Below are 13051 nucleotides of genomic sequence, written 5' to 3'. Positions count from 1 at the left end.
GTGAAGCGGCAGGTACTTATGGAACGTGGGGTCGGATTGATTTTTCTCTAGTATTCGTACAGGGGTACTTCCGGTAATACATCTGGAATAGGGGTATTTCGGATAAAATATTACGTAATTAGGTCTGGCGCAAGGACCTGCCGGCTCGCGAGATGGTAGTTTTGGTTCTGACAACTGACGCCCGACGGGTTCGGGACTCAGGATTTGCGGCGTTTTACTTTTATATTAATTCTTGTACGTATTATATCTTCGATGATTCCCAACACGTGGAAAGAGCTGAGTCGTGAGCGTGGATGGTGATGTAACTCATCCTGTCCGTTCATCTAATTAGATTTTTTTGGGTATATCCAACTTTGTCGATGGCTCCACGTCATCGTTATCCCCCTATATTAATATATTATTCCAGTTTTACGGTGTAGCTTGTCAACGCCTGTTTTACGTATCGCTTACGGGTTTTGCTTTTGTTAATTGTTTGGTGACATACTGACATCTACTATTTCTGCTGGTAAACGGATAGTGTTTTGTGCCACCTGTGCTTTAGGCAATTATTCTTACCATGCCGGAAGGGTATGATACCCGAAGAACTTTGACCAATCAGGCCACCGATGAATTTCAGTCGATTGCCTGATTGGTTGCCACTTCTACGACACCAATGGATCGGTTGGTTATCGGATATTAGATATCATGCCTTTTCCTTATCGTAATAAGTAGCGAGTAGCCCTGCTTCGCAGGGGCGGAAAAATGGTTAAATAAAATAGTAATATAATAAAGAGATGCAAATGGAGCCACCGCGGGAAGTAAAAAAAAAAAAAAAATGTAAATGCTAATGCTTAGTTGGGAAGGAGTACAAAGAGTACAAAATCTTATATTTTATATTATTTATTATGTATTTTATTGTATATATTTGCATTTTTATTCTTTCTAAATTGAGCCTAATGAATAAAATACAACAATAAAATTGAAGTACCTATACATTTGGCATGGCTTCCATTTATTAAATAAGCATTCGTATTTGATTTGTCTTCAAAACTAAGAAAAAATTATTGATAAAAGTTTTTCTAGGATTTGTTAATAACTAAATGTCATTAGGCACCATTAGGCACCACATCAACGGAACAATAAATAAATGATGTTGCATTGGGGGAAGCATTAAAATGAAGCTTTCCCCAATGTTTAGCATGCGCGTAAATGAAGATAGAAATATGTCAATAAATATGTGTACGAAATAAAATGATGGGACAAATGATGATTTGACAATAACATGGCACCATTTAATAAATAAACGGAAGCCATACCAAACATCTTGATAGTTTATAAAAAAGAATGCTACCAATAATAGGCTCAGAAGCATCCCTTAACCTCGCTATCTACTGCTTCGACTCAAAGTTATCAGCTCTCAACCTCCGAACCAACTGCTTCAATTTCTCACATCTCAAATAATAATGCTTGTACTCATCATAGTCTAAATCATCTACATGCACTTGAAAAATAGATCTAATTGTATTAATAACTCCTTTAGAAGGAGCTCGCATTTTGTGCACTCGTGGGTGCACTAACCCATGAATGACTAAACGACACGTCGACTAGGCCAACGTTAATGCACATTTGAGCGTTAACGTGGTCTGGTTCGATTCACACAAACACAGACTAGTTCGTGTGAACACAAACCGGTTTGGAACCCAAGCAAAAAGCCCCATTTTGGATTTCTTCTTATTCTTTCTTCCATTTCTTTCCACTGAACCCTACCCATACAACAAACCCGCATCCAATGGTGATGTATCATTCTTCTCTTCTTCTTCGACTCTCCATTCTTCTTCTTCTCATCTTCTTCTTCGACTCTCCATACTTCTTCTTCAACAAATAGCTCGGGTGGTATGGTCGACTACCATTATTCTTCTTCTCTTCTTCTCCGATGGTAGATCCGATTTGAAGGATGAACAAGTATGATTGTTGCCTTCTCTTCCATGTATCTTTTTCTTATTGGTTGCTCAAATATGCATTAGGTAAAACTGAACCTTAAGTAAACGAAGCAATAGATGACTATACCCAGTGATATTTAGAACTTGGTGATCTATTTGACATGTGATGCATAATTCTGAAGACTTCAGAACTGTTGATTGGAATTAGCTGTATAATTTTGTTGGAATTCATCAGCATTACATCAATATGATGTTTTCAAGTGCTTTATGACCCAATCAACTTTAATTCATGAGGGTTAGCCTTGGGGTTTACATGCCAAAATTACAAGTTTTTATTTTGAATATTGGTTTCAGGAGGAGATAGAAGAAAATAGGAGAAAAGGAAAGAGAAGTGATAAGATGTGTCTCGAACAGAGCAAAAATCAGCCCCTCGACTTAATTGATTCACTTGAACAAAAGAACAAGAGAGGGTATAAAGAACTACCTTCATAGAGTAGTTGACCCATGTACTTAATATCAAATGACACAACTACCTTTTTGTATGTTTGAGAATTTGTAGGACTAGGACTTTTCTATATGTTTATATGTGTATGATTTTCTTTAAATAAAAAAACATATATAGATAAGAAATTTTGTAGTCATATGATTTATTTTTATGTCTCTATTTGGTAAGGAAAATTCTACCAATTTTTGTTTATATCCAAGGATGTTCCTACAACTTTATGCAAATTCCCCATTTTTTTTTCTTCCAGCAAGAATATGCCACACTCAATAGTCCTTTAGATATTCAACAATCCTTAAGCTTATGACATTTTAGAACTGAAGAATCCCCAAGTATTATCGTACATTTAGATTATAATTCTTTTTACACTATTGTGCAAAGGTATGAGTTATCAGTCTATGTGTGATAATCCATCGTACAAGGACTTTAAATATAATCCAATGATTTGTGATTTTGGAAGGAGTTGTATAATTCGAGTATCAAAAACACCTCAAAATCGGCACAAGTTGTTTTACACTTGTCCCGGAAAAGGTTGTAAGTGATATAACACATTTTCATGTTCTATGTATGTTAATAATGACAATTGAAATATTTGATGACTAGTATGTTGTATCTATGTAGGCAAACAAATCAGATAATAAGTGGTGTGATTATTTTGCGTGGGCAATTCCCGAAGGACTTGATGGTGATGATGGCATTTCAAACATATATAATCAAGATCTAGAAAACTGAATTGATGAGCTTGACTAATGGCTAATATGGATGATCTAGAAAACATTGACCTACCATGATGACACAACTTCGTATTGGCAGTTCCTAATAAAACGCATACAACTAAATGAAAGTGTAAAACTAAATCAAATGGCCATGTACGGAAAGCAAGTAAAATGAAACCTATTATACACTATTGCTTATCATGCAAAATAAAAGACGGTGAGAGAGAATGATGCTAAGACAAAGAAAACTAGAAAGAAAAATAAAATCTACGAGAGCAGAAATGCAAAAGAACGACTAATTGATGAATTGCTTATGAAATTAAAAGTTTAATGCAAAATGCAATTAATCAAAAAAGTTATTGCAAAACATGAGGTGATCAAATCCAACAATCCTAACTATTCTACCAATTGTGAGGCTGAAATAAGAAAATCTAAATGCAAGAAGCGGTGCCAACTAAGCAAGTGAGATGAAAAATGACATGATGCTAATAAGAGTAGAAAAAAAATGATGGCATACTTATTTAAGACAACAAAGAAATGCTAACTGCTTGGACAGAAACTAAGAAACATGAAAATAGAAAGCCTACAACATAAAAAGGAAGAAAAAAAGGGAACGTCAAACCTTATGGGTCATGAAGCAGGAGTCACCTTTTGTCAGTCTTTCTATTAGCAACATGACCTTCATAGTTGCCCTTGATATGCTTCTTCACAAGGCATTTGAAATCCTTGTGAAACTCCTTAGATTGGAGATGAATTCTCGGTCATTTGGGAGGTCAAAGACATTGGTTATATAGACCAAGACGTGTGGAAACACTACTGGATGGAATATCATTTATGTTGCATAATTGTTACTTCAAGGATGCTTTCAGCTTCTTCTCTTGGATGTATGCATGACTTGGGGAGCTCTTAGATTGAAGCACTGATATGGAGAGACTCTAGGGATGCTGGAGAGTTAATGGGGAGGCTTTGGGACGTGGATAATGGCTGTGGGAGTTGAGCTCTCTCCCTAAGCTAGCTTGTGTCTAGGTTAGATTGTGTGTCGAGGATGTAAGAAATGTGTGGTATTTATAGATTTTTTTAGAGGGGAATGGAAGGCTAGGGCTGTTCACAGGTTGGGTTGGGTCGGTTTACTGAGATTTTTCCAACCAACCCGACCTAGTTGGGTTACCTGAGATGGAAACCGAAACCGACCTAGTGTTAAGCAAAACCGACTTGGTCGGTTTGAGTCGGGTTGGGTCGGTTTTGGCTCTAAGTTCATCCATGCCCCCCATGGCCACCTAGTTTTCTGGAAATATATTTAAAACTGAAATATGTATTTTAGAAATATATTGGAATATATATTTTCTCGAAATATATATCTGACATATTTCATAATATATATTTTTTAGAGATAGATATTGGAATATATATTTTCAGATATTTCAGTTTTTAGTTAAGTAGGAACTAAGTCGGTTCAGGTCGGGTCGGTTTTGGTTTTTACACAAGAAAATTGAAGTCGACCCGAACCATCGGTTTATGAATTTGTACAACCTGAAACCGACCGGTGCTGATGAAAACCTGGCTGACTCGGATTGGGTCGGTCCGGGTTGGTCGGTTTGGTTGGGTTGGGCCTTCTTATGAACAGCCCTATGGAAGGCTGAGATGGGAGACAAGGGAGATCAATGGTTGATGTTTAAATTCTTTATGGAGGGAGATTGATTAAGAGAATGGGCTATCAAGACAGTTTTGTGAGAGATTCTCTCAATCAATCAAGACAAAGAGTGAAAGATTTCACTAATTTACCTAAATTTGACGTTCCAAGTTTAGAAGATTGGCTTGATTGATTGGAAGCTATAGTTGGAAAAATCTTAGACTTTTAAGATCTTTAGAGGCTGAGGGGAAGTTTTGTCCGTGTAATGCCCAAGGTTCGAAATTATTGTGAAGAGGATTTTAAATGGAGGGCCCAGATCGAGTCTAACTTCGGGTCTCAAGATGGAGGGGCTAACGGTGTCGGAATTGGATGATCTTGGTACCGTTGGACTTGGAATTTTGAGCTATATCCATGTATAGGGTTGGATTTCAAATTTTTTGGAGGATAGTGATGTTGCGTGATCCGAGCACTCCTAGCTGGCGGAAACCTGGTTCCTAGCTGGTGACGGACGGTACCTGAGGTGAAGAGGAAGGTGAAGAATTCCCGGGGAGCTCGCCCGACGGGACACTCTAATGCTTAAGTTAGAACTCTGAGAGAACTGAAGAATACAAACAAAGAGCTAAGAATGCAGATGGCACAAGTTCAGTACCTTGGTTCCTTGAGGGTTGGGGTCTTTTTATATTGGGGATCTCTCAAATCAGACGTAACCGCCTCTGCCACAGCCGTTACTGCCAGAGCCGAGGTGGCGGATGTGGGCAACCATTGCAGGGTACAGTCCTATCAGGCGTGCCACATCTAGCAGAAGTGGGAGGCATGATGCCGCCTGACAAGAGACGTGGGTGCAGCCTCCAGATTCGGCAGTTACTATTGTCAGGCAGATCTTTCCTGCAAGTTGCCGAGCTGCCTTGGTCTGAGCTACCTTACGCCAGGGTGCTGGGGGTACGCCGAGGTGCTTATGCTTGAGGTGAGCCTTAGGTAAGTATGGGCAGGAGTGTTAATGGAGCTGTCCCAAAGTGCTTCCACTTCGGGATACTTACCCGTAGATCGGGGTGTTCCCTTCTTAGGAAGGAAGAGTTCGGGGCCCGCTGGGAGGAGCTCGGGAGTCCTCGCTTGGAGGGAGCTTGGGGCGCTCCTCCCTTAGGGAGAATTCGGGGTAAGCTGGATGCTTCTTCTCGGCGAGTTGCCATGCCCACCGAGTTGTATCGTCAGGCTCCGGCGAGTTCATTACGCTGAGTTATGGCAAGGCTGCCACGCTGAGTTGTCACTTATGCTAGGTTGTACCCATGTGTCCCCGTGCTACGAGGTCGGGCCAAATCACCCTCCATCAGATAGGATTTAGGATCAGAGATGATCTTGATTAGACGATCGAAATCGGTTCTGGCTTCGGGTCTTGAGATGAAAGGGTAAGCGGTGTCGGATTTTGGTGATCTTGGTGTTTCTGGATTTGGATTTTTGGACTCTACGTGCCTATGGTCTCAGATTTTGGATTTGATGTTAAATAAGGATTATGATCAAAATGACTCTGATCGGACGATTGGAATTGGTTTTGGCTTTGAGTCTTAGGATGATGGGGTAAACAGTGTTGGACTCGGGCGATTTTGGTGTCGTCCGATTTGGATTTTTGGGACCTACATACCTATGGTCTTGGATTTTTGTTTTGATGTGAAATGAGTGTTATGATCAAAATGATTCTGATCAGACGATTGGAATTGGTTCCAACTTTGGGTCTTAGGATGATGGGTAAATGGTATCGGACTTGGGTGATCTTAGTGTTGTTGGATTTGGATTTTCAGGCTCTACGTACCTATAGTTTTGGATGTCTGATTTGGAGTGAAAAACGTGCAGGCAGTCTACGCGTTGACGTCACGCGATCTATAGACTCCGCCGACGTCAAAAAACACACTAAACCGATTTCTTCTCGGAGGTCGTGTAGCTGGTTTCCTTGAGAGCCGTCAGATCGTCTTGATCTTGACCGTTGATGCCCGAGTACAGTGCCTATAAATAGCGGGGGTCCTGGTCATTTTTCCCTCGCCATAAGTTCTCAGCATTCGTCTTGAGCTCGCATCTAAGGTCTCCAGCTGGGGTCAATTCTCCCCAGTTCGGTTGTTTTTCCTTGGTGAGTTCCCTTAGCTTTTCTTTCAGTTTCCTTTCCTTCCAGTTTGTTTTCATTTTCTCCACTATGCCTAGTTTCGATAGCCAACTGGATGAGCCTAAGGTGGGTACCTTGGCTCAGGATGACCCCACTGAAGTCCAGTCTCACGAGGAGCGAGAGGCCTCGGGTAATCTGGCATCCACCTCTCACCGAGGTCGGATGCTGGATAGGTTCGGTCCCTCCACTATGACCCTGGAGAGGCTCCAATACCTCATCCAGCAATACAATCTACCTAGGGAGTATACCTACAGTCTTCTTGCGGGTAACTTCCCATGGGAGCACGGTCCTGACGAGATCGTGATCTTCTGGGAGCAGCTTATAGCCGGGCTCCGTCTTCCTTTCCACCCTCTTATCATAGAAGTCCTGAACCACTTCAACATCACAATAGACCAACTTCACCCAAACTCCGTTCGTAACGTGGTCGGGACCATATCCCTTTGCTTTGAGTACGTCCTTCCTTTGAACTAAGATATTTTTTGTTCGATCCTTTTAATAAAGAAGAGTTCTTCAAGCGTTCTCCCCAAGCACAGGCGGGCCTACTACCTGTCCCCTTGCCTGGTTTCAAGTTATTGCACCAGCTTCCTAGCAAAGTCTTGGCCTGGAAGTAGGACTACTTTGTAGTTTGGAACACCGCGGGGTGGCCATTCCCCACTCATTGGAGGGCAGCTATTCAAGACCCCGGCATTATCCTGGACAAGAAGACAAGAGAGACGCTCAAATCATGGGCAGAGCTCGGGTTTAACTACAAGGATTATATTGCCGAGAGCAAACTCAAACAGGCCGGCTTGAGCTTGGGTAGGTCGTCTTACCTAGAGTTAAAATATTTTCCCTTTGTGGTTTGTACCTTTGAGTTACTGACGCCGAGCTTTATTACAGGACCCATGGAAGAAGAGAAGCTCAAGGGGGAGAAGCTCTTCAGCCATATGAAGGGGAGGAAGAAGCGAACTATCAAGATAGCTCGCGTCGAGTCCCCGCAGGCCCCCACTCCCGAGCTCGGGTAGGTCGTCTTACCTAAGCTCCCTGATGTTCCTCCGATCATCAACTTGGAGGAGATCTTACCACCTCGGGAGCCCGAGGCATTGCCAGAGCCTACTCCAAAGGTAGTGCGGAGCCCGAGGTTGCCACCGAGGCTGCTGATGCAGTGGTTGAAGCTTCCGCTGAGCCCATTCGCACAGCCGAGATAGACATTTCCAGCTCGGGGAGTCAAGAGGGAGCCCAAAGCATCTTGATTCCTCAGTGCAGCCTTCGATAGAGCGAGGGGGCTATCTACGCCGAAGATGTCTCCATTTGGGCTGACCTCACTCCTGCTCAGCTCGGAGCCCGGGCTGCCGCCCACACAATGGTGGTAAGTTATAAAGACTTTCTCCCCCTATCTCCCTTCTCTCTCTCTTTCTTTTTTTCACATCTCTTCGGTGCTAACCAGTCCTCTCTGGTCAGGTGAACTCCACCGTGCATGCCTTGACCCTTCAGTCCGAGAGGCACCTGAAGCAGGCTCTAGTAGCTGAAGACTCGGCTCGCGTAGCCCACACCAATCTGAGGGCAGCTCGCGACCAAATCTATTGGCTAGAGAGCGATGCTTCAGCTCAGAAGAATGTCATCGAGGCGCTGATGGCAGAGAAGGAGGAGCTGGCACGCGAGAGGGATGAGCTAAAGAGCATGGTGAACGTCCTCAAGGCAGGCAAGGGGGCTTTAGAGCTGGAGGTGCAAGGCCTCAAGGAAGATAAGGGAGTCCTGGAGCACGAGGTTGAGTTCCTCAAGGCCGACATCGAGGAGAAGACTGAGATCTTCACCCATGCCATAGAGGAGACCAAGGTCAAGGCTGTCATGGACTATGTCAAGTCGGACAGGTTTGACACCGTGTTGGGGGAGGCCTATCGTAAGGTGAGATTGGAAAATAGCAATTCAGACCTTGTAAGTTCATGATCTGAAATTTAAGATATGAGATTTCAGACTAGCAGTTCGACCAACAAACCACAATTAAAATCCCAAACAAGAAACTTCAAGATTGAACCTACTTTACTCGAATGAACTTAAAAAACAGACTATAGAATTGAATTTACATAAAACAAGCTTTGATTATAGCAAGAAAGGAAAATTTGATGGAGAAATTACATAAATCTTAATTGAATTCGATTACCAAATGGTGCAGAAATCAAGTGAGGTTGAAACCCTTGATCTCCAATTGCTTTCTCCCCCTTTGAATTCAGCTTATTCTTCTCTTGAAGTTGCTTGTTCCTCCTCTCTTCTCCTCTCTTGCGCCTATCTCTCTCTCTTTTTCTCTCTTAGAACAAGAGCTCAATGAGAGTTTGAAATCAGATGGTGGACCCTTTTTCCCCCTCTAGAGGCCTCCTTATATAGGCTTTCAAGGAAGCTCTTGCCTCTTCTTCAAGTCTCTAGAATTGAGTGTATTACACCCCTCATGAACCTTCTAGAGTGCTCCCTCCTTCTCTTCAAGAAACTTTAGGAGTTGCCGCCCCTAGCTCCCTTTGGGCTGCTATTTGGGCTGCAACTTAGCTTGCTTTTGAGCACATGTAGGCTGCACTCTAGGCTATTCTTTGGGCTGAAATTGGGCTGGGCCGAAATTTCCTTTTTGGTAGGCTTCTTCCCTTGAGTTTTCCAAAGAGTTAGCTTGCACTACTTGGGCCGAATGAAAACTCCCTTGCTCTCAAGGCTGGGCTGGGCTGAACTTAATAAATTTTGGGCATTCTTTTCTTGCTTTTGCCTTCTTTTTCTCGAGTTGGCTGCCCTTGAAATCTTTATTGCAATTAAGCTGAAAATCGGGCAAAATTTAATTAAACCGGCATAAAATTTCATGCAGAGACCTCATAAAAATATAGATAAATTGTAGGTTCATCAAATACCCCCACACTTAAGCTTTTGCTTGTCCTCAAGCAAAGATATCAGCCATAAACTGAACATCCCCCCCTTCTGTTCTTACTATTTACCTGGTGAACTTTTTAAGATAAAAATGCATTGAGTAGTCGGGGCACTGTTGTAAGTGCTCAACTCTTATTCTTGTAAATTACTATTTAACATATATAAGATCCAAGGAAAGGAGAATATTCATTTCATCAAAGTCCAACCTTCACTCCCAATCAATATATAATTCAGCTCCTTAATTGTCAAAGTTAATAATCAAATTACACTAAGTTTCACATCTGTAACTTTATCTTAATGAGAGTTCAACTTAGTATGCCCACTTGGACCTCAATTGTCACCATCATTACTTATTTCTAGGGGTGAGTGCATTTTATGCTCCATCTCACCTTTTTCTTTTCTTTTTTTTTTTCTGTGTGAGTGCATTTTATGCTCCATCTCACACACTTTTTTTTTTCAGTGTGAGTGCATTTTATGCTCCATCTCACACTGGTCACATGCTTGAGGTAGATAAAAAAAAGACTCGTGTTCTGCGTTGCTAGTTTTACTATTCAACTCAAAATAGCGGAGTCATTTTGGATTGAATCTCATGTATCAGTAGTTCAGATGTGCACTAGCTTCCTTGACCATTAACAATGAAATCAAGTGCTTTAATACACATGAAGGTAGTTAGGACTGGTCATGCTGAAAAACATATTCACCTCCCATTTTCTCATGCATATATCAAACTGGGTTATTCACAAGAATAAAATCTTAACAGGTACATCAGTCTCCCTCAACTCATTGTATTCCTTTTTAAAAATCACCTAATAGCAATGAACTTAGGGGGTTCCAGTTTACTTGGATATGTCATTGCCTACAAATGTGTGTTGGGGTGAATGAGGTGCATGGCTTTAGCCCCCAAATTTTAGTTCTCAGGCTCACTCCCCCACACTTAAGATGAACATTGTCCTCAATGTTCGTAGTGTTAGGGAATCACTCTTTCTAGAGCAAACTGAAGAAAAGAAAAAAAGATGAACAATGCCCGTAAAGAATTGGAAGTTTGAGAAAAAGAACTTTATTTTGCTAACTAAAATTCTATAAGGATAAATGACAAAGAGATGCCTTAACCTATTCATGATCAAGCAAAGAAGATTATTGGTTATCAAGATAAACAGTGGATGGAGGGGGTACAGTACCACCGATTAAATATGGTTTCAAGCGCTGACCAATTACTTTAAATGTGCCCTGAACCGGGTGGGTGATTTCTATAGCCCCATGGGGAAAACCTGTGAAATGGTAAAGGGTCTAGACCACTTGGATCTCAGCTTACCTGGAAACAAGCAGAGATGGGAATTATATAACAATACCTGTTGGCCTACATAAAAGTCCCGTCTCAGCAAGTTCTTATCATGTCAGTTTTTGGTTCTTTCTTTATAAACTTTGGCATTCTCATAGGCAGCAAGTCTGAATTCATCCAATTCATTCAATTGCAACCGCCTTTTAGCCCCTGTGGCCTGAATGTCAAAATTTAAGAATTTAAGAGCCCAATAGGCCTTGTGTTCTAATTCAACTGGTAAATGGCATGCTTTGCCAAAGACCAATTTGTAGGGGGACATGCCAATGGGTGTCTTAAATGTAGTTATGTATGCCCACAATGCATCATCTAATTTGATGGACCAATCTTTTCTGGCAGATGCTACGGTCTTTTCCAGAATTCTTTTGAGTTCTCTGTTAGCCAACTCCACTTGGCCACTAGTTTGAGGGTGATAAGGGGTAGTTAATTTATGTGTAATTCCATATTTCTGCATTAACCTCTCAAATTGGCTATTGCAGAAGTGAGTTCTCCTATCACTAATTATAGCTCGCGGAGTGCCAAATCGGGAGAATAGCTTCTTTAGGAAGTGTACCACCCTCCTTGAGTCATTTGTGGGTAAAGCCATGGCTTTTACCCATTTGGATACATAGTCAACTGCAACGAGGATGTACTTATTACCAAAAGAATTTGGGAAAGGTCCCATGAAATCTATACCCCAAACATCAAAGATTTCATAGATCAAAATATTGGAAAGGGGCATTTCATTCCATCAGGAAAGATTTGGATACATAGTCAACTGCAACGAGGATGTACTTATTACCAAAAGAATTTGGGAAAGGTCCCATGAAATCTATACCCCAAACATCAAAGATTTCATAGATCAAAATATTGGAAAGGGGCATTTCATTCCATCAGGAAATGTTTCCCGATCTTTGGCATTTGTCACATGTGGACACGTACCTATGGGCATCTTTGAAAAGTGTGGGCCAATAAAAACCTGATTGCAAAACCTTGGCTGTAGTGCGACTAGCTCCAAAATGACCTCCTGCTTCTTTATCATGGCAAAAGTGGAGTATCGACTCCATCTCCTCCTCAGGGACACATCTCCTTATGATTTAATTTGCACACAAATTATACAAAAATGGTTCCTCCCACAGATAGTATTTTACATCAGAATGGAATTTCTTTTTCTGTTGATATGAAAGGTTAGGAGGAAGGACTTGTGCAGTAAGTGCTAACTTGGCAGTAAGGTTAGGAGGAAGGACTTGTTAAGTAGATGGCCTGAACTGATTGCCAACTTGGCAGTAAGTGCTAATGTGGCCTCCCCCACACAATTCACAAGTAAGAGGCTGCACATGCATGGCAACTATCTACATTTCATCAATTTTCATACTGAGTGCTCCTATTTGTGCAGATAGTGTTGTATAAGTGTCAACATTATGCAGGCCTTGCTGCTTCCTAGTTTGAGTCCTTTCATAATGCCATTGATAGTTGTTGGCTGCCATTTCCTCAATAAGTGCATGGGCAACCTCAGGAGTTTTATAATTTATGGACCCTCCGGTTGCAGCATCTAATATGGTCTTATTTGAGTCGGTAAGACCATTATAGAAAGTCTGCACTTGCAGCCATATGGGAAGGCCATGATGAGGAACCCTCCTTAGTAGCTCCTTGTAACATTCCCAGGACTCATAGAGAGATTCCCCCTCTTGCTGGAAAAAGGTAGTAATATCATTCATCATTTTTGCAGTTTTAGAGAGGAGGAAATACTTAGAGAGGAATCGGCTAGCCATTTCATCCCACGTGGCTATAGATCCTGTCGGTAATGAGTTCAACCATGCTTTGGCTTTATCCTTCAAAGAAAATGGGAATAACGTTAGCCTAATGGCATCATCACTTACCCCATTGTGTTTGAAGGTGTCACATATTTCTAAAAAGTTAGAAATGTGTGCATTGGGATC

The 13051-nt window shown here is 41.6% G+C and overlaps 1 non-coding gene across 1 annotated transcript; it reads left to right on the top strand.

Annotated features, from left to right (window-relative positions):
• The first annotated feature begins 12728 nt into the window (after positions 1 to 12728).
• Positions 12729 to 12835, top strand: LOC148804029 (small nucleolar RNA R71). The gene has a single exon (XR_016081721.1). It is a non-coding gene; the product is annotated as a small nucleolar RNA R71 (small nucleolar RNA).
• Positions 12836 to 13051: the final 216 nt, after the last annotated feature.

Source organism: Nelumbo nucifera, chromosome 1 (assembly GCF_055504915.1).
Source record: "Nelumbo nucifera cultivar China Antique chromosome 1, China Antique-T2T, whole genome shotgun sequence".
In the NCBI taxonomy this organism is placed as follows: Eukaryota; Viridiplantae; Streptophyta; class Magnoliopsida; order Proteales; family Nelumbonaceae; genus Nelumbo; species Nelumbo nucifera.
Note: the sequence above shows the minus strand (reverse complement) of the source record. Positions and strands in the feature narration are given on the sequence as shown.